The sequence below is a fragment of the Marmota monax genome, unplaced genomic scaffold (genome assembly GCF_021218885.2).
Source record: "Marmota monax isolate L192 unplaced genomic scaffold, Marmota_monax_Labrador192_F-V1.1 WCK01_AAM20220418_F8-fsc00014, whole genome shotgun sequence".
In the NCBI taxonomy this organism is placed as follows: Eukaryota; Metazoa; Chordata; class Mammalia; order Rodentia; family Sciuridae; genus Marmota; species Marmota monax.
Genome location: NW_026695222.1, coordinates 21658898 through 21681817, shown reverse-complemented (window position 1 = coordinate 21681817; position 22920 = coordinate 21658898). Strand labels below are relative to the sequence as shown.

Below are 22920 nucleotides of genomic sequence, written 5' to 3'. Positions count from 1 at the left end.
GGAACCTAACTTAGACTTGAGACTGTACCCCAATTTCTGTTCTTGCTTTCCTATAATAATAAAACTTCTGGATTCTAGCTACACTAAAGCATACTTTCCAGGCTCTTTGGAGTTACGTGGTAAGTGCTTATTCTGGCCAATGGGCTGCAAACCAAAGTGAAGCATGCATCTGTCTGATCATGTCTCCAACCTGCCTTTTGGCATTTTTCACCTTCCTGCTGATTGGAATGCAGAGATGGTGATAGTAGGTTGACTGTGTGATAATAAATAATTCATCTAGATTTTGTCCCAAGTTCCTGGCGTGGAGATTCAAAAACACTAGCAATTTCCTGAGTGATGGAAGTGTCTCGATCACACCAATAAGATGACCATGGTGAGAACCTAGATAGTTTTAGAATGGGGACTGGTCACTAGAAAGAGTAAGTATCTGATTAGAGGCCTGGGAATTTCAGCCAGTCAACCTCTGGGGAGGGTAAGGTAGACTGGGGATTGAGTTCCATCCTGTGGACAGTGACTTAATCTCTTGTGCCTCCATGAACAGGTGTTCTGTCTTCCAAGATATGGAAGAAAACCCCAACAAGAACTCTAGACAGCAGGGCTCATAACCGCTGCCTGACAGTGGCACCCACTGATGTGTTGAGGGAACAATGCTGACTCTGCAGGCAGTGGGCTGTGGCTCTCATTATATGTATCATTTAAAATAAAACTGTAATCAGGCCAGGTGCGGTGGGGCATGCCTGTAATCCCAGCAGCTCAGGAGGCTGAGGCAAGAGGATCATGAGTTCAAAGCCAGCCTCAGCAAGGGTGAGGCACTAACTCAGAGGGACCCTGTCTCTAAATAAAAATACAAAATAGGGCTGGGGATAGTGGTTGAATGTCCCTGAGTTCAATCCCCAGTACCAAAAAAAAAAAAAAAAAAAAAAACCTGTAATCATACATTTAGCTCTTTTGTGGTAGAATAAAATGGAAAGTTTGGCAGTTTAAAAGCTGACAGGCTGTGGGTTTGCATGCTAACACACAGCAGCTCTGCTTACTAAAATTTAACCATAGAGACTTGGCTCACAGGTACCTGTAACAGATAACCTTAGCAGAAACAGGAAACAATGTAACGGGGACAGAACAATCCCCCTTTAGGCTTAGTGCAGTAAAAGTCCCCAAGCTGTATGAACTAAAAGCCCCAAGGCTGTCGACAGGTTTGTACTCATATAAGGAATGTAAGATGCACTCTCCAATAAAATTTCACCAACTCCCTTGCCTCGATGTACCCAAAACTTGCTTATGTATAAAAGTCAAACCCCTGCTGTGCTCAGGGCTCAAACTTTGGGAATTATCCCTCTGGGTCATGGTGCCACTAATAAGTACAAAAAAAAAAAAACTGTAATCATACATTTTAGTGGAACCCACATGGTTTAATAAGTATTCCTTCCAGATCTCGATTTGCTGAGCCTCATTTCCTACGTTTCCAACAAGTTCTGTAAATTGCTCTAGCAAATTATCAATTCTGAGAGCGGGGTGGGAAACTTCCAGACAAGTAGCCAGCTGGTGAAAAGTGCAGGTGGCCTGAGAACCCAACCTGTGGCTGGTATCTGAAGTGGAGGCAGTGTGGTGGAAGACTGAGCCCTTAATGTGGGGAATCTGAATGCTAACTCTGGGTGATTAGCATTTGAATCAAATTGTAGTACACCCTGTGAGGAAGGGAACAACATAGTTACCAACCATCCCAGTTTGTCCTACACTGAAGAATATGTCAAGACATGGGTTTGCAGTGCTAAACCAAGAAAATCCCAGGCACACCAGGATCAATGGGGCATCCAGACATAAGGACAACGGCAATACCTTCAAGACAGCGGAGCAAAAATACATAAAGGCTCTGAGTCTCTAAGGATTTCTTACAGCAGATCCTCCTTATAGTAGGCTTGAACTACCTACCTCTAGAATTGTTCTTGAGAAACATGTATCTGGTTAAATTCACTATTTCTGTTAAACACAGACACACCTAAATTTGATACCTTAAAATGGAGACTGAACATAACAGACAAACATATATGTGCCGTTGGAATATCATTGGGGTTACGGGCAGTGTGGACTCAGCTACTGCAGGTTGGAAAGTTAGTAACCTTGTTAGACAGTAATGAAATGTGGCAAAACCATAGCATTCTACCTGGGAAAACAGAACACATGTTCACTGAGGATCAAATGGGGAAGAATATGTGCATATAATACACAGAGAACATTGGTCTGTATTGCTGCTGCTTTTAGCTTTCGGCAAAATTCTAAAGAGATATAGATTCAAGATCTTGGGGGGCATTGTGTTAAGAGATAGGAGTCATGCACACAAAGACAAATAAAGCATAATCTTGTTTATATTTGGAACCTTAAAAAGCAGAACTCACTGTACTATTATAGCAGAATGGTGGTTACCAGAGATTGGGGTAGCGGAGAGGGATTGGGGAGATGGTGGCCAAAGGGTACAAAATTTCAGGCAGAAGGAATAAGTTTAAGAGATCTACATGGTGAATATATTTAATAACTGTGTATTATATTAATGAAAATGGCTAATAGAGTAGATTTTAAATATTCTCACCAAACAAAAATTTACATATAATGTATATGTTAATTGTCTTGGTGTAGCCATTCCACAACGTGAACATATGTGGTACTCCAAATATACAACATTTTATTTATCAATTAAAAAACTAAGTTTTAAAAAATATTTAAAAGCTAGCCAGGTGCTAACAGAGATGGAAATAAGTACCATGCTAAATCATTCTCTGCCTGCAGTTTACAATCTAAATTGACCAAGAGTCTGTTCATTTGGGACTTTTCAGGGTTGAAAAGACCAATTGCTTCTATACTCTTAAAATGTAGCTATTAACAAGCAGAGAAATGCAAATTAAAACTACTCTAAGATACCATCTCACTTCAGTAAGAGTGGCAGCATTATGAAGACAAACAACAAGTGCTGGCGAGGATGGGGGGGAAAAGGTACATTCCTACACTGCTGGTGGGACTGCAAATTGGTTCAGCCAATATGGAAAGCAGAATGGAGATTCCTGGAAAGCTAGGAATGGAACCACCATTTGACCCAGCTATTCCTCTTCTCGGACTATTCCTAAAAACAGCATACTACAGGGACACGGCCATATCAATGTTTATAGCAACACAATTCACAATAGTTAGACTGTGGAGCCAACCTAGAAGTCCTTCAGTGGATGAATGAATAAAAAAATGTGGCATTATTCACAAAGGAATATTACCCAGCAATAAAAAAGAATAAGATCATGGCATTTACAGGGAAGTGGACGGCATTAGAGAAGATTAAGCTAAGCGAAGTTAGCCAATCCCAAAAAAACAAATGCCAAATGTCTTCTCTGATATAAGGGGGGTGACTCAAAATGGGGTTGGGAGGGAGAGCAAGGGAGGAAGATTACCTCTAGATAGGGAATAGGGGTAGGAGGGAAAGTGAGGGAGAAGGGGAATAGCATGGATGGTGAAAGGAGACCCTCATCATTGTACAAAATACATGTATGAAGATGTGGATTTTGTGCCAACATACCTTACATATAATCAGAGATATGATAAATTATAGTATAATGGTGTATTAAGAATTGTAATGCAAAAATAAATAAATAATTTTTTTTAAAAAATGCAGCTATTAAGGGGCTGGGGATGCGGCTCAAGTGGTAACCCGCTCGCCTGGCATGAGGGGTACTGAGTTTGATCCTCAGCACCACATAAAAATAAAATAAAGATGTTGTGTCCACCAAAAACTGGAAAATAAATATTTAAAAAATTCTCTCTCTCTCTCTCTCTCTCTCTCTCTCTCTCTCTCTCTCTCTCTCTCTAAAAAAAATGGAGCTATTAAGAGTGATAGCTCTGTCTTGCCAGGCTTGGCATGAGATAATGCCATGGCCCCAAGATTTTATCAACACCTTCTTTTAGAAGATGTTTGCCAGAAAATTGGAGCCAATCTTGGGGAAAAAATGTAATTAATGGAATTACCTTTCCCATCTACGTCTTTGCTTCAGATACAACAAGTTAGCTGCCACCCAGTTGAGAGACAGGGTAATGAGTGAGGCAGAAGGTGAATTTTAAAGAGTAACACAAAATTCTTCAGGCTCAAAAATCTATTTCTAAACAAAAGAGCTGCCTGATGATGCTTGACAAAGAGCCGATTTGACGTGGATCAGTAAGATTTTCTGTCCACCAGTAGAAACTACTTTGCAGGACTCACCTTGGGTGTGGCCAGGAAGCATCACAAGAAAGAACATACAAAAAGGTAACACCAGGCTCCCCAAGGACGATGGATTAAAGAGTTCTTCCAAGAGAGAGTCAGAGGCTGCTGCGTGGCAGCGGGGTTTGGTCACTCGTCAGCCCTGGCTGAGGTGCTTCAAGCCCCTCTACAAAATGTTTCTAAGGCTTTCCTGCCCCCATTTCATCCTTGGGTATTGGGTATTTAACAGGCAGATAACTTACCTTTTACATTTTAAGTCCCTGCACCATAGCTACATCTAGACCTGCTGGAGAGGGCTGTGTCTAACATCAGCAGATCTTAAACTTTGAAACAGATTCAATAACTACAAGGAATTTTAGCGCTATCTGTTTTGGTGTAGGGATGGCTGGGAAGATGGGTGTGCATGGGTATTTAGGTACCAAAGGGGTCTACTGTGGCAGAGAGATGCTAGTTGTCCTCAAGATCCATTGTCTTTTCTATTTTCCATTAAAAAGAAAACCCTTACTTTTTAGCTGGACATTTGTCCTTTCTAAATAGAAACTAAAATGCTACTGTCTTGTGTGGCTAGGGACTGAGTTCTTGCCAGTGGGACATGAACAGAAGTGATAGGCGTAACTTCCAGGTCATCTCTTCAAGGAAGGGAAGCTCTTCTTATCTCCTTCTTCTTCATGCTGTCTGGAGCATAAGTATGAGAAAAATAACGACTACCTGCAGCCAACCCTATAATGCTAGTGTTAAGAAATATTGAGAATAAAGAAACTATATATTTACCCTTAAAGCTAGAGAGAAAATTCCCAAGAGTAGAAAGGAAAAATAAAAATCAGGACATAAATTACTAAACATAAATTACTAAATGAAGTTTTGACAAGAAGTTTTGGGGAAAGAACTTGACAAGAATTTTTGACAAAGAATAATCAGGTTCTCTAAAAGTACTAATTATGTAGACAAACTTATTTTTAAATTTTTATCAAGAGAATGAGATAAGGAACAAATAATATTCTAATTAGAGCATAATTAAAATACAGAAAAAGTTTGTTCTTTAATTAGTAGAAATTGTTCCAAACAACTTTATGTTGACATAAAACATAATTACAAGGAGAATTTTTCTACAAATATATAAATTACCAAAATTGACACAAGAAAAAAAAAGTAGTAAACCTAATATGTCAACATATTGAGTTTTTTAAAATTGAATAATTTGTCAAAATTCTTCTCTATTTACAGAAGCCTGGACAGTTTTACAATCAAATTTTGCTAAACATTCAAGGAACAAACTATTTCTTTTACATGTAAATTTTTTCACAGAAGAGGAAAGAAAAAGGTAGCAGCCCATTTTATGAGGCTATATTACCCTTTATTCTTAGAACAGATATGAATAATTACTTAGCTTGACTGTGATGACAACCCCAAAACCTCAAGTGTTTACAAAACAAAAACCAAAAAATTATACCTTATTCACAGGCTACAGGTCAGCTGAGGCTGTGTCCCAAACGCAGTTCTGTTCCACATTCAGGTTCCAAGCAGTAGACTGTGGTAGCAGTTGCTAGTTGTCCCCAGCATAGCCATATTGCCCTCTGTGGAACATGTCCACTGTCGTGGCAGATAATAATTGTAATGGCTCTTAAAACCTCTGTTTAGGATTGGCTAGAGTGATTTCCACACACTTGTTTCAAGTGTGTCTTGTGGTCAGATTTGACAAAGGGTATAAAGGACAGCTTCGGGGAGGCAGTATGTGCCACACTGGGAATGCATTGTCCTCTTGCAGGGAAGACCATCAAATAATTATGAACAATAATATGGTCTTTCACAGATAGTTCAAGAAAAAATGCAGACCGATTTCATTTATAAGTATCAATATAAATATCCTAAATAAAATAATCCCTTGAATCCAATTTTTTAAAAATAATAAGGTACAGCCAAATAGAACTTATGCCAGGAATTTACAAAACAATGACTAAAAAGTAGAAAATTTAACAATGATGGTGTGCCATATTGGCATGTTAAAATGTAATAATATCTCAATAGTCGCAAAAAAATTCAATGAAATCCAACAACCATTTCTACAATCTTAGCAAATTAGAAACTGGGTTTTTAACCTAAAAGTGCATCTTAAATAACAATAAAAGCTATAATTAAAAAAATATATAAAAAGCTATAATAAAAAAGTTGGTTCTTTGAAACAATAAAGTTGATAAACCCCTGGCCATACTAATGAAGAGAAAGAGAGAAAAAACTCAAATTACTAAAATATAAAATGAAGAAGGAAATTCCACAACGGACATGTTCTGAAATACAAAAGATAATTAGAAACTATTTTGAAAATTTATATTCCAATAAAATAGAAAATATAAAAGATATGTACAAATTTCTAGAGACATATGACCTACCCAAACTGAATGAAGAGATCATACACGATTAAAACAGATCAATTTCAAGTAATGAAATAGAAAATGCCATCAAAAGCCTACCAATCAAGAAAAGCCCAGGATCATATGGATTTTCAGCTGAATTCTACAAGACTTTTAAAGAAGAATTAACACCAATACTCCTCAAAGTATTCCATGAAATAGAAAAGGAGGGAACCCTTCCAAACTCATTCTATGAGGCGAATATCACCTGGATAACAAAACCAGACAAAGACACATCAAAGAAAGAAAACTTCAGACCAACATCATCAGGGGATACACACAGATGCAAAAATTCTCAATAAAATTCTGGTAAATTGCATACAAAAACATATTAAAAAGAGAGTGCACCACAATCAAGTGAGGTTCATCCCAAGGATACAGGGTTGGTTCAACATACAGAAATCAATAAACGTAATTCATCATATTAATAGACTTCAAAACAAGAATCATACAATCATCTCAACAGACACAGAAAAAGTATTTGACAAAATACAGCACACATTCATGTTCAAAACACTAGAAACACTAGGGATAGTAGGAGTATACCTCAACATTGCAAAAGCTATATATGCTAAACCCAGGGCCAGCTTCATTCTAAATGGATTGTGGAACCAACCCAGATGCCCTTCAATAGACGAATGGATTAAAAAAAAAGTGGCATTTATACACAATGGAGTATTACTCTGCACTAAAAAATGACAAAATCATGGAATTTGCAGGGAAATGGATGGCATTAGAGCAGATTATGCTAAGTGAAGCTAGCCAATCCCTAAAAGACAAATAAAAATTAATTTTAAAAATCTATAATAAACATACTGCAGTGTCTCCTTGTTTGTTTTATTTTTTCTCCTTGACTTGTGATGGGTTACATGCAGATAAACCCATTTAAGTTGAAAGTGTTCTAAGTTAAAAGTGTACTAAAAAACAAATGCCAAATGTCTTCTTTGATATAAGGAGAACAACTAAGAACAGAGCAGGGAGGAAGAGCATGAGAAGAAGATTAACATTAAACAGGGACAAGAGGTGGGAGGGAAAGGGAGAGAGAAGGGAAATTGCATGGAAATGGAAGGAGACCCTCAGGGTTATACAAAATTATATATAAGAGGAAGTGAGGGGAAAGGGAAAAAAACAAGGGGGAGAAATGAATTACAGTAGATGGGGTAGAAAGAGAAGATGGGAGGGGAGAGGAGGGGAGGGGGGATAGTAGAGGATAGGAAAGGTAGCAGAATACAACAGTTACTAATATGGCATTATGTAAAACAGTGGATGTGTAACCGATGTGATTCTGCAATCTGTATATGGGGTAAAAATGGGAGTTCATAACCCACTTGAATCAAATGTATGAAATATGATATGTCAAGAACTATGTAATGTTTTGAACAACCAATAATAAAAATTTTTTAAAAATCAATAAATGGGAGGGATTCAAATTAAAAAGCTTCTTTTCAACAAAGGAAACAATCAATAATGTGAGGAGAGAGCCTACAAACTGGAAGAAAATCTTTACCACATGCACCACCCTTAAAGCATTAATCTCTAGGATATATAAAGAACTCAAAAAACTTAACACCAGAAAAACAAATCACCCAATCAATAAATGGGCTAAGGAACTAAACAGACACTTCACAGAAGAAGAAATACAATTGATCAACAAATATATATAAGAAAGTGTTCATCATCTCTAGCAATTAGAGATGTTGCAAATCCAAACTACTCTAAGATTTCATCTCACTCCTGTCAGAATGGCAATCATAAGAATACAGGCAACAATAAATGTTGAAGAGGATGTGGTGAAAAAGGTGCATTCATACATTGCTGGTGGGACTGCAAATTGGTGCAACCACTATGGAAAGCAGTATGGAGATTCCTCAGAAAACTTGGAATGGAACCACCATTGACCCAGCTATCCCACTCCTCAATTTATATTCAAAGGATTTTAAATCAGCATACTACAGTAATATAGCCACGTCAATGTTTATAGCAGCTCAATTCACAATAGCTAAACTATGGAACCAACCTAGGTGTTCTTCAATAGATGAGTGGATAAAGAAAATGTGGTATATACAAAGAATGGAATATTACTCAGCTTTAAAGAAGAGTGAAATTATGGCATTTGCCAGTAAATGAATGGAGTTGGAGAATATCATACTAAGTGAAATAGGCCAATCCCAAAGAAAATCAAAGGCTGAATGTTTCTCTAATATGCAGATGCTAATTCACTTCAAGGTGTGGGGGAGCACTAGAGAAGAATCGTGTTACCTTAGATTACGTAGAGGGAAATAAAGGGAGGGGAGGGAATGGGGTATGGGAATAAGAAAGATAGTAGAATGAAACCGACTTTTGTACTTTATGTATATATGTGACTGCATGACCAATATGGTTCTACAACATGTACATTCAGAATAATGAGAAATTATAACCCAGATATATATGATATATCAAAGTTCATAAGTGCCTTCTACTATCTTGTGTAACTAGTTAAAACAAATAAAAATTAATTTTAAAAAAGCTATAATAAACATACTGCTGTGTCTCCTTGTTTGTTTTATTTTTTCTCCTTAACTTGTGATGGGTTACATTCAGATAAACCCATTTAAGTTGAAAGTGTTCCAAGTTAAAAGTGTACTAACTTAGTGAACACCACAACAGGGCAACACAGCCAACTGGAAAAGTTCAACATGGCTGACTAGGAACTGTGGCTCACTGCCGCTACCCAGCGTATTATAAGCACCTATCTCTAGCCCAGGAAAAGGTCACTCCTCAAAATTCAAAGTACAGTCACTACTGTACACACTGCTTTTGCACCATCAAAAAGTCAAAAAATAAAAAAAAAAAAATCACAAGTCAAACCCTCATAAATTGAAGACATCTGTACTTTGGGGTTAAACTTCAAGACAATTTCTGTTAAAATTAGAAATAACACTCAAATGCATTATTGCCCCTTCTGTTCTCTTAAAGATCCTCACCAATTCAATAGGGGGAAAAGGAATATGTGGGACGAAGGACTGCAAAATTAAAAGGAAAAATTGTCATTATTTGCCTGGAATATGATTGCTACCCTGGAATCCCAGGGAATGTGAAAACTATTAGAACAAATGAGATACTTTAGTTGAATTACGTGATTTAAGTTCAGCATTTGAAAAATCCCAGCAGTTATTTTTATGTACAAAATATAGCCAATTAGAAAATGTTTGGAATCGCTTCTCAGCCTTTTGGCTAAGATCAAGTGTAGAACATGTATGGAGAATTTTTAAAACTATTCATATTAATCAAAAAAATATGACAACCAGAAATAAATCTACAAGTTAAGAAGCATGAGACTTTATGAAGAAAATTACAAACATTATTCAAACACTTTTGAAGACCTGTATAAATGTTAAATTATACTGTGTGTAGAATGGAAGATTTATAGCAAGGACGCAAATTCTCTACACATTAATTTTTAAATTCCATATGATTCCAATCAAAATCCAAATTGAATTTTCATACAACTCATGCTAATTCCAAAATTCACATATAAAAGCAAAAATTCAAGGATAACTGAGACTATTCTGAAAAAGAAAAACAAGCAAGAGAGATTTACCTTAAAAGATAGGAAAGATATTCTTCAGCTATAGTAACTGAAGCCACATATAATTGAAAATGTGATGAATTAGAGATCTAAACGTGAAAAATAATTTTAGAAGAAAATGTACACTCTGTAAATCACAATTGGGAAGGATTGCTTAAGCAAGAGATTAAAAAGCACAAACCATAAAAGAGTGATTGACAAAATTAAAACTTTCTGTATAAAACAAAGATACTCTAAACAAAATGACAAGACAAATGAGGAAAACTGAAACTGTTTATGACGCATACGACAAGCTAAGAGTTAATGCACAGAATATATAAAGAACATCTTCAAATCAACAAGAAAATATAGAATCTTCAAGCGTAATTCCTAATTTGAAAGTTACAATGGCATTTGCTTAAAATTGCAAGTGCTCATTTTTGACTAGGCCATTTCTTCTTCTGGCACCTTTTTACTTCAGCACAATGGAGTTCAATTTGATGGAAACTGATAAATGCCCATGTCAATCAGAAGTGAACAGAGGCCTGCGATAAGATTTGAAATAGAGTAATTTGGTGGACAGGGTGAGATAGAACAATCAGATATGGGAAATGAGAAACAGTGAGGAAGGCACGGTTACAATAAATGAATAAACCAGTAAACTCAGACTCCAGGGAAAGGTGAGAGAGTGGGCTATTGGGAATACGATGATCAGTAAGTTCACCAGGGTACCAATACAGGATGAGGAAACTGGCTTAGCAGCAGGGTTTAATTCTCAGCACCATAAATAAATAAATAAATAAATAAAGATACTGTGTCCTTCTAAACTTAAAAAAAAAAATTTGAAGAAAAAAGAAAGAATTACAGTCACAGTAAATTCAACATGGGTCAATGGTAGAAAGTCACTACAAAACAGGCTAAAGTCACCTTGAGCCACATCATTAGCCACATCATTTCCTTGAGCCACAGGAAAGGAGATTTAGAGCCACCTTCTCTTTACTAATCAGTCTATACTTGGTTCTCCATACAAAGGACACAGAACTAGATGAATCCAAAGAGACTTACACCAATATGCATTAGAATCAAATTGTCCAAATTTAAAGACAGGGAACTGGTACTGCTTTCTGGGCTATCTACCATGGGGACACATCTAGAAGAACTGACTTTTCTATCAACAAAGGTTAAAAATTAATAAACGTATACTAAAAACCTATTATTTGTACATCAAAGTACTCGGATGCTTGCTTCAAAACTTGATGCTTTCTGGCTCTACAACAATGAATCAAAACATAGAGTATCCACCCAAGTTGAGGTATGGTAGGAAGAAAGTTAAACAATGTTTTGTTGGAATTTGTGCCATTTCATGACAGGGAATTAGAAGGTGTTATGGAAGAACAAGGAAAAGCATTATATCAGTCAACTTAGACAATGTTTTGCTGTGGTAACAAACAATCCCTAAATTCCAATTGCTCATAACCAAGTCTTTTGTGTCTCTACTCCACATTCTCTTTAGTCTAGGACCCAGAACAGAACATACTCTAAGCTGATCACATGTCAGAGGAAAAACACAATGGCAGAACCATACAATGATTCTTGGAGCCTCTGATTAGAGATAGTATGCATTCTTTCTACCATATTTTACTACACAAAGCAAGTCACAAGGCCAGCCTTACAGCAGTTGGGTGGAAATGAAAATCCTTCTGCAAGGAGAGGTCTATTGAGAAAGATCCCAGAAAGACGAGGCAGCAAATCTTTTGGAAAAAAATAATAAAATATCACAGTATAATAAAAAATGCATATATTCAGCAAAAGACAAGTATACTAATGTCCATGACAGAAATACTCATAATAGACAAAAGCAACTGAAGTTTATCTTAAGAGGAGAATGGATTAAAAAATTATTATTGAACACCAGAACTATGTGTCAATTAAGAATCAAATAGAGCTTTTGAAAATTATGGTTATATTCATAGAGTTCATCGTACAGTGAAATGGCACCCAGGAAAGGAAAAGGAATGAGCTGCTGCCACATTCACCAACATAGATGGATGCAAGGAGCCAAATACTAAAAGTGAGTACTGCACAGTTCCATTATATGAAGTTCAAAAACAGTCAACAATGATCTATAGTAATAGAAGTCAGAGTAAAAGTTACTTCTAAGAAATTTATATATATATGGAAGTCTTTGGGATGCTGGAGATGTTTTATAACATCACTCAAATGTCTGTATACTTAAAATGGGCCCCATTTACTATGTACACTATTTATTTATAAGAGGAAGGGAAGGAAGGAGGAAGGAGGAAGGAAGGAAGTGGGGGAGGGGAGGGCAAGGTGAATAACCTCTACCACTGACCCATCCTATAGAGGTGACTCTATGTCCTTCAGTGAAGGCCTCTCAGAGGAAGTTACTCCTGAACTCAGAGCTGAGAAGTGAGTGGAACTTACCCAGCTAGATCAGAGGAACACATTCCAGGAGGAGGAACCCACCTACATGAAGACCTGGGACCCTTTCTACAGTGTCCCTCCCTTTCTACACAGCTAGCACGCCAGCACCAAGGACTGTGACGGGAAAGGGAGGGACACTGTAAACCTTAGGGGCATGATAAGCATGTGTGTCCTTTATGTGAAGATCACTGAGAATCTGTTGAATGCCATTAAACAGGGAAATGGCCTGGTCATGTTTTCATCTTGGGAGGATCTCTCGGCTAATAGTGAGAATTAAGTGGCAAGGGTGAAAGGGACACAGGGAGACCAGCTAGGAGACTGCTGCAGTTGTCTAGGCCAGTGAAAAGGGAGGTAAAATAGCTCTATTTTTACTGAATTGCCACATGGCTCTCTGTCTCATTTTCTCTGTTAATTGATTATCAAGGTGAAGGGAAGAGATCAGATTCAAGCGATATTTAGAAGGAAGAATTGACAGGATTGCAAAATGACATTTGATGAACAGCTAACAAAAGGAGGTGGGTGTTAATTTGGAGAGGAAATTGCAAAGTGCCAGACCTAATGTGAAGGCTGCTTAGTGATGGAAGAAACAGAAAAGCTTAGGTAAAACTTCAGTCCACAAGGAAGCATTCCCACCTCACTATGCATCCCAGTCAGGGGCATAAAATCACAAGACGTAACGATAGCTAGCCAGAGATAGGATGATTACCTTGCAAGGATTCTTTAGAGAAGAGCCAAACCACAAGTGAAGGTTGGACAGACTAACCTCCAAGGTCCTAAGATGCTAAGAATCCTAAGAATAACAGGTAGTTCCTTTTTCTCCTTTGTGTCTAACTCTTATAAACCTTCAGATCTGGTCTCCGATGATGTTTACCACAACTTATGTGCTGCAGTCTGGGCTCTCTGCCCAAAATATGCCCATCACCCCAACCTGTCTTAATTACTCTATTTCCATGAACTTGTCAGGGTGTACTTAAATTACCTTTCTCTGTGTTCATCAATCCCCATGAGACTTCAAACTTCTCTATAACAGGGATCATGTCTGTGATGGTTAATTTTGTGTGTCAACTTGACTGGGCTAAGGGAAGCCCAGGTAGCTGTATTTCTTGGTGTGTCTGTGAGGGTGTTCTGGGAAGACAGGAGCATTTGAATCAGTAGGCTAAGTACAGAAAATCTGCCCCTACCATTGTGTGTGGGCATCATCAAATCTGTTGAGGTCCCAGATAGAACAAAAAAGGACAAAGAGAAAATTTGCTCTCTCTACTTCAGGTGATCTATCTAAACTTTCTTGCTGTTGGACATCAGCATTCCTGTTTCTTGGGCCATTAGACTCGGACCAGGGTCTATATCATTGGTCTCCCTATTCTCCAGCCTAAGGGCATGGACTAGATCTATATTACCAGCTTTCCTGAGCTTCCTGCTTGCAGATGGCAGATTATAGGACTTCTCAGCCTCCATAATCCTGTGAGCCAATACTTCCTAATAATACTCAACTCCTTTGGGGGCCCTCAAGGAGCTACTTAGAGTATGTCTCAAAATTGTCACACTGGAACACAAAGAGTCTGAGGCATTCAATAACCTATTGCTTGAGAATGGTATCTGGGGTGCTGATTTCTTAGTTGTGCCTATCAAGGATGAAAAGACTTATGAAGCTTTGGGAAAACAACAAAAAGATATGTCAAAGCACAACCTTGATGTGGGACATACTAAGTTATACAAAACTGTCCACCCGTAAGGTTTTGAAACCAAATAGACTGATGGGATATGGCACAGAGTATCACAAGAACCTGCTACATTTATCAATTCTATTTCTTTTTGGTGAGAAAATATCTTTCCAAATGGATTAGTCTTTTGCCTTTTACATGACTTCTAGAATCTAGTACGTACTATGAACAGAAACTGAGAACTTCTTCTTTAAAAAAAAAATGTGAATTAGAACTGAGCCCTTGATAGGAAGTGTAAGTTATTAATATTCAACACCTCAGTGGGAAATGCAGGTTTCAGTTCCTCTGACTGACAGCTCCTAATGACAGCAATAAACTAAGGTGCCCCCGTTGGCCAAACAGATGTTCTGAGTTGACAAAGGGGGACAAAACACTGGCCCAGTTGATGTCACTTCTGTGTTTTCTAATTGCCAAACCCTGTTTAAATGTCTCTACTCTAACATGCATGTGCTTTATCACCAAAAAAGAAAAAAAGAAAATACACCTGAAAAAACAGGGGAAAGATATTATCAGTGTACAGATGAATGTAGACAGGAGTTCTGGCTGTTTCCCTGAAATACTTCAAAGCAAATCCAGAATGAACTGGAATAGGGCGAGAAGAGTGGTGATACCCAGAGAAAGAGAAAGGCAGAGAGACAAGAAATTAAGGTTAATTACTCTTGTTACTATGGTAGCAACCTAGAACAAGCAAAGTTAGACACACATCCCAAGCAGGGGCACCAAGTAACTGGAAGCAGACTGTTATTTAATAGGAACAAAGTCCACTGTTAACCTACATTACTCCCAAGGCAATCTTCATCTTTGATGGGTTCAAAGCTGTAATAGCATAACAGTGATCTAAGTCCAAAAATCTCTTACTTGTATCTATCCCGGCCATCTTTTAGGATGGCTAATTAAGTTGAGATCCTCCAGAAGGTGATCCTGAGATAAGGATTCAAGTTCAAGTAGTTTATTTAGGAGGCCCGGGGCCTGGAGAATGAGGAGTGGCTATGGAAAGCACCACTTGTGGAGTGGAGGAGTCAATAGGAAAGGGAAGGCAGCTAATAAATGATGTGCTATATGGCAAGTTTCACTCCGGACTTCTAGCACATTGTCCCACTGGGGAATGATGTTTAGACCATGCGCTTTATATCTACTTCTAGAACTAAGGTTGTTGAGATCCCACTGGCCCGCTCAGGATGTACCCAGAACCAAACACACAAGCAACAGATGCCATGGTCCCAGCTGGAGATGTATTAATTAGGGTCCAAAGAGGAAATAAATTCATCCCAGATTCTTCAAATGAGGAGACCATAGTCAAAAGACAGTAGACCTCATAGTTGAGCAGACATCAGAACCCTGCTTAAGGAGCCCATTAAAAACCAGATTGCTAGGTCTCACTCTCCAGAGTTTGATGGAGTGGGTGCACCTGGGAATTTGCATTTCCAGCACATTCCCAGAGGATGCTATTGCTGCTGGTCTAAAGACCACATTTTGAGAACCGCCAGCCTACAGAGTTTAGAATTAAGAAGATTGTGGTGTATCAATACAATGGAACATTATTCAACCATAAAAATGAATGAAGTGTTAATACATGCTACCACTTGGATGAACCTCAAAAACATTGTACTAAGTTAAAGAAGCCAGACTCCAAAGGACACATATGATAGATTCCTTTTATATGAAATACCCAAAATAGCCAAACCTACAAAGATGGAAAGCAGATTCATGGGTGCCAGAGGTTGAGGGGTGGGTGAGAAGTGAGTATTTAATTGATGTTCTTCATAGATATTCTTCTGGTATGATAAGGTTGTCTGTTGTGTGTTGCACAAAATTGTGAATGTGCCAAATGCCACTGAATCACTTTAAAATGGTTAATTGTATGTTATAAGAATTTCAACTTAATTTAAATTTAAAAAAAAGAGGTAGAAAGGATGGGAAGACACCCAGAATCTAACAAGAACTAGACTCTTACCATGGCAGGCCTGAAGAAACAGGGAGGGTATAGGTATGGTAATAGCTAAGCCCAGTGAGAATGGACACAAGAGAGGTGGGGTCACCCATCAAGCAGTGGACATGGGAAGTCACAGCTGCAGCCAGACACAGCACCTTTGCTTGGAGAGAGGAAATGGGAGAAAGTACCCAGATCTCTCCCTTCAAGCCCTCTGTTCTTCTCTCATTGGCCATAATAAAGCAGAAGCCAAGTGAGGGAAGCCCTGGTATAATCTATAGATTATACTTAAAAAGCCCAGAGCAGGAGAGAGCCATATGCAAAATAGTTTGGGGATGTGAGTGAATCCCCAGGTAATAGCCAGCACACCCAGGCTGGCTAGCTGGTCCATCTAGCAAAATCATAGCCCATTTCCTTCAAATAACAAATGAATCCCACCTTTGAAAATTCATAGAGAAAGATGTGCTAAAAATAAGACATGTGCAAACCCCACCAAGAGCAAGAGTCCCCTCTAAGAAGCTAGGGACAGGATTCTTGGAAGCTGGCCTCAGCCACTGCAGTCAAACAGAAAGAACCTTAATTCAAAGCAGCCCTCGCCATGTGCTGCCCAGCTCCAAGCAGTCCTTTGGTCTCTGGCTGTTTCTCTGAGTCACAGAATACTTTCCAACCATGGAGAAAAAAAGGACAGCCGCTGTGGCCTGGCTCTGGAGGGTTCGTATTACCCATCCTCTGTCCCCTTGAGTGGAGAAAGAGAAATATCCATGAGCAGTTCTGGGTTTTGCACATCATTTTTTTTTAAGAGAGAGAGAGAGAGAATTTTTAATATTTATTTTTTAGTTCTCGGCGGACACAACATCTTTCTTTGTATGTGGTGCTGAGGATCAAACCCGGGCCAGACGCATGCCAGGCAAGCGCGCTACTGCTTGAGCCACATCCCCAGCCCACATCATCCTTTAATAAGCCCCAGTGCCTTGACCTTCTGATTTCACCCAGGAGGCTTATTTTAAAATAGGAACCTTTCCATACTTCCTTCTAAAAGCAGCACCAGTTTAGCTGAGGACCGTCTGGTTCTGCCCAGCTCCATGATCCTGACACCACGCAGCCTCCCATGTTGTAGGAAGGTCCTGGTGGGGGTGATGTGGGGATGCTGCTTAAAGACCACCTCCCTGAGAGTAGCTGGCAGGCGAGCTGACGATCGGACGCTCGGGGCGAGGAGACCTTCGGCAGAACCATTGTCAGGGCATCAAGAACCGCTCAGCAACCGTGTCAGCAGAAGTGGAGACCTCTGAGGGAATAGATGAATCTGAGAAAAAGAACTCTGTGGCCCCAGAAAAGGAAAACCATACCAGAATGGCTGACCTCTCTGAGCTCCTCAAGGAAGGGACCAAGGAAGCACATGACCCGGCAGAAAACACCCAGTTTGTCAAGGATTTCTTGAAAGGCAACATTAAGAAGGAGCTATTTAAGCTGGCTACAACTGCACTTCACATACTCAGCCCTTGAGGAGGAAATGGACCACAACAAGGACCACCCAGCCTTTGCCCCCTTGTACTTCCCCACGGAGCTGCACCGGAAGGAGGCGCTGACCAAGGACATGGAGTACTTCTTTGGTGAAAACTGGGAGGAGCTGGTGAAGTGCTCTGAGGCTGCCCAGAAGTATGTAGAGCGGATCCACTATATAGGGCAGAATGAGCCAGAGCTGGTGGTGGCCCATGCATATACCCGCTACATGGGGGACCTCTCAGGAGGCCAGGTGCTGAAGAAGGTGGCCCAGCGGGCACTGAAACTCCCCAGCACAGGGGAAGGGACCCAGTTCTACCTGTTTGAGCACGTGGACAATGCCCAGCAGTTCAAACAGTTCTACCGGTCCAGGATGAATGCCCTGGACCTGAATTTGAAGACCAAAGAGAGGATAGTGGAGGAGGCCAGCAAGGCCTTTGAGGACAACATGCAGATATTCAATGAACTGGACCAGGCTGGCTCCGCTTGGCCAGAGAGACCCTGGAGGATGGGCTCCCTGGGCAGGTCGGGAAGGGAGATGTACGTAAATGCCCCTTCTATGCTGCTCAACAAGACAAAGGCGCCCTGGAGGGCAGCAGCTGCCCCTTCCGGACAGCCATGGCGGCACTGAGGAAGCCCAGTCTCCAGTTCATTCTGGCTGCTGGTGTGGCCCTGGCTGCTGAACTCTTGGCCTGGTACTACATGTGAAGGACCCATCATGCCATGCTGGAGTCCTCCCAAGTGCCCTCTGTCCTACCCCATTCTACCTCACTAAACTACCACCTCAGGTGACCTTTTTTTAAATGCCGGGTTTGAGAAAACAAGCAACCAATAAAAGCTAGATGCTAAAAAAAAAGACCACCTCCCTGGATGCCAACCCTAATCAGTCCTTTGGCTCTACTGAGGACCTGTGGAAGGGAAATGCAATGCTCCTTGGTTCTGAGTTTTCTCAGGAGAACTCAAGATCCCATTAATCAAGAAAAGGGGATTTTGGACTGAAACTTTGCAGGAGTCACTACCAATCAGGCCCCAGGGAAAAGGCCTTCCCCCCAGCAAGTGAGAGAACAACGTGGGCAGCCTGAAGCCAGAAGCCTGTCCCTTACATTCATTTTTTCAATCCCAAGTTTGAGATTTGATTTATTAAAGTTTTTAAACTTTAACCTCATAGATGAATTTCTTAGCCAACATTGATGAATTTCTCCCATCCATCATCATGCTTGCACGTGACGTGGCTCTTGCAAAACATTATGCCTCCAAATTTGTTCAGAAACAAGTAGAAAGAAATGAAGGGGAAACTCTCAGAAATTTTCTGTCTCAGAGCCCGAACACACACAGCTTGCACATACCCAAATAATATCCTCTAAGACCCACCACCTGCTATGGGGGCTGAAATAGCTTCTGTCTTTCCCTGCTTGTTTCCCAAGGGAAAACTCTTATATAACCTTCAAACCCCAATTCATAAGTCACCTTTCCTCTGTATTCTTCCCTGACTATCACGATTCCCTCTGAGTATGTTGCTACACTTTTCACACTGCTATAACTTGTATTTGTATCTGTCTCTTCGATACTCTGCATATTTTATCACCCTATACTACCAGAACCTAACCCAATATCTGGACCATAGTAGGTGCTAAATAAATGCTTGTGGAACTAAATTGAACCAAGAGACTCAACTTCTAAATCTTAAGCCTTAAACATTTTCGCCTCTTGATGACTTACTTAGCTGTTGAAGGGATTGATCGTTGCATTTCCAGCCTAATACCTACAGCTGTTTTCTGGGTCAAAGAAGATGAGTTTAAGTAAATGTGAATTTGAACTTTGAAGTTCTGCAGAGGCCTGAAGGATAACTACCATGCAATGCCAAAACCAATGCATACCCTCTTGTCTCACCAATTCAGTTCTCTCTTGATCGCTAGAACCAGAAATCAATAACCTCAATTAAGTCAGAATATACCATTTCATTTGTCATAACATGCTACCCACAAAGTTTAGATGAATTTCATTTGATGGATGAGAAAAAGAAAACTTAATTTTTCTCCTAAAAAGTCTGCAGTGATCATTCCCTAGGATTCTCTAACTGGATGAACTGCTGAGTGTGAAATTGTCATTTTGCCATAGGGTGAACCAGTGAAAATTTGTCCCCCAAAACTGGTGACCCATGAAAACATAATAAGACATAATAGATGAATACATGGTCCCAAAAAATTTGAAAAACATTAAGTAAAACAAAAGTTAACAAGTTTTTTTTCTTTCCTGCTGGGCTCCTCAAAGTCTTTATTATTCAGACATGCTGTGCAAATCTTCAAAAGTGAGGCTACAGTATGCTTTCTTAAGAACCTGGCAAAGAATTTGGGATTGGTGATCCTGGCTAGGTCTATTTCTATGAATAAGGGAAAAGATGAAGTATTGAACTGATGATTGAAATGAGAAATGGATCTTGAAAGAATAATTCTAATTAGAGGTATCATTTAAGGAGCTGGTACTGCATGCTAGTCACCAGGTTAGGCATTGCACATGCATCATCTCAACCTCTCCCACCCCCTGTGAAGGGAGCATTCACTCTCTCATCCACCCACCCTCTCACTCTGACTGCTATGCTGCATTCAGCGTGGCTTTGCCAATGATTTCTATGATCTATGAAATGTATTTTTCTTCCTCCTGTGACTAACAAAAACTTTCTTGAAGTGTACCAGTAGTGATGTCAGAACAAACCAAATTAGTTGTAAATTCAAAAAGAGATAAGAGCTTACAGGGAAATCACTGAAGCATTTGCTTCCAGCCATAACCAAAGAATCACACTGCTATAATTCCTCAGTCTCACTTGGCTTTTTGAAGGTAGGATGAATGCATTGTTATTTTTTGCCATACATCATTCCGTTATAAAACCCAGATGAACATCACTATTTTGATGGGTTATCTACTGATATGACTTCATATGATTATTCTTGTTACTCTTTGGTACGAACAACTGTATTTTCCTTAACCTCATATGAACTGTGAATACATGCCTCTTTAGAAAACTTAGAGCATTTTTTATTTGAGCTCTACATATAAGGAAATTAAAAATGAACAATTTGTCATATAAATGCCACTCCAAGACAGGCCTGCTAGCTATTCTTGCCCCAGTTCCCACCAGATGTCAACCTGAGCCACCTTTACATAGAAAGTCTACAGCCATGGCTTTCCATCATTCCCAAAAAAAACTGCAGAGGCCATGCAGAATAAAAACCTGCCTTGGGTCCAACAGTAGCCATGGCAAAGCCTGAGCTATTCTTTTTCCTTTACTAGCTCTACTTATGAGGACCAAGGTAGAAAAACCATTATCAAATATAATGTCAAATATAAGGTCAAGGCCAACCCTGCCAGAATAGGATTTGAAGATGATACCCTGAGAATGTGGCTCAAGCTGCCTCTTACCCCTTGCATCTCTGTGAGACCTCATTAAAGGACTGAGCATGCAGTTAGAATCCAGAGGCAGACACAAATGCACAAGCACAGGGACCAGAGGAGACTCAAGTTTGCATTCCACAGTACCTCTAACCAGCTTTAAAATATGGCACTCCCTCCCTCTTAGAAATCTCTCCTTACTCAAAATTCTGGTGCACATAGATGGACCTATTTCTCTGCATCTCCTGCAGATGTCAGAATTTTGGATTGAGTTGATGTGTGAATTGTTAGTTACTTTTGAATCATGACTTAGTGACTTATGCAGCCCCAAATCATAAAATCAGAAAGGCATTAAGCATTTGAATGGAAGATTGGATACTAAAAGAAAATGCTCCTAAGTATGCTTATTACTTTCAACAGAGCAAAGCAAATGTATGCACGTTCCATTGAAACTATAGGGAACTATAGGGAAGAACTATACCAAAAATTTCCAGAGAGCCCTAGTATGTGGAACTTAATAGTACAGAACCTATTGTTGCTATTCTGTCAAATAAAAATGCAAAAAAAATGTCATAGTCATCATCTTTTGCAGGATATTATTATTGCCTTGATTCTGTGAGTGTAAAATATATTTATAAGAACTTTCATAAATTTGTAACTATGTTGGTCTTCAATCTTATTTTTCCTTAAATTTCTCATTGTACAGACTCCTGCCATGAGAGTGTTTAGAACTATTATTTTTTCAATTGATAAGAAGTTAGCTATATGTTTCTTCATGAATGAAATCACCATCAACCCAATCAACCACACCATAACCCTAGGATCATCCTAGAAGTTGTTCTATAATCCTCTCACTCCCACATTGGATCAGAACTATAGTTATACCTTTTTGATATCTATTTCCTCTGTCCCCAACTTGCCATTTATAGAGTTAAGGTGTGAGTTCATCTCTTGCTTAGGTCTTTTCTCCAGTCTCCCTGATCTCCTTGCTAGAAGGTAGATTTCTAAAGAGGAAATCTGACCACATCACTATCCTGCCCAAAACCATCAGGATTTCCCTTTGGCTACAAAAGGCCATTTAGGTTCCCTTTGCAAATGGCTCTTGTTTGCTCCTTTTGCTTCATCTCCCATCAATACTTAGATTTCCACCTTATAGAAGTTTTTGGACCTCTACAGAAGTGTCTTGCAGTCCCTGCCCTCTTGTACCTGCTAGTCCCTCCTCCTCAACCTCCCCACCTCACCATCTTCCTGGTGTGATCTCCTTAAAGACCCAACTCTTTATCCCCTGGAAGCCCTTCCAGGCCCTCCTTCTGCCTCAGAGTGAGTTAGGAACCTCTAATATGGTACAACCAGTACAATAAGTACAACCATAAGTTAGTGGTGTGGCTTTAGGAGCATCACTGAACTTCTGAGTCACCTCCCCTCATTGGTAAATAGAAATAATACCTACCTCGTGGGATTGTTGTGAACACCTCAATGTCTACTATGCACTCAACTTAGAGTGATCCCTCAATAAATTTTTGTTGAAACTCAGTCTCAGTTGGACCTTGAGGCAATCAGGATTGGAAGAGGCCAGGAGCTAACTGGACCTGTTTCCTCCTTAGATGATGAAGAGATGGTATTAGAGGACCAAGAAGAAAACACATTTTACCCTTAGAATCTCCATGATTTCAAGATTTTTTTCGTCTTCCTTTTGTAGAAAATACAAGTTATGCCCCAATATCCATTTCCTCCTTTTTTCTCTA

At 39.5% G+C, this 22920-nt stretch overlaps 2 pseudogenes; both read left to right on the top strand.

Moving 5' to 3' along the window:
* The first annotated feature begins 9838 nt into the window (after positions 1 to 9838).
* Positions 9839 to 9923, top strand: LOC124085970 (U2 spliceosomal RNA; annotated as a pseudogene).
* Positions 9924 to 17494: 7571 nt separating this feature from the next.
* On the top strand, positions 17495 to 18629 carry LOC124085782 (heme oxygenase 2-like; annotated as a pseudogene).
* Positions 18630 to 22920: the final 4291 nt, after the last annotated feature.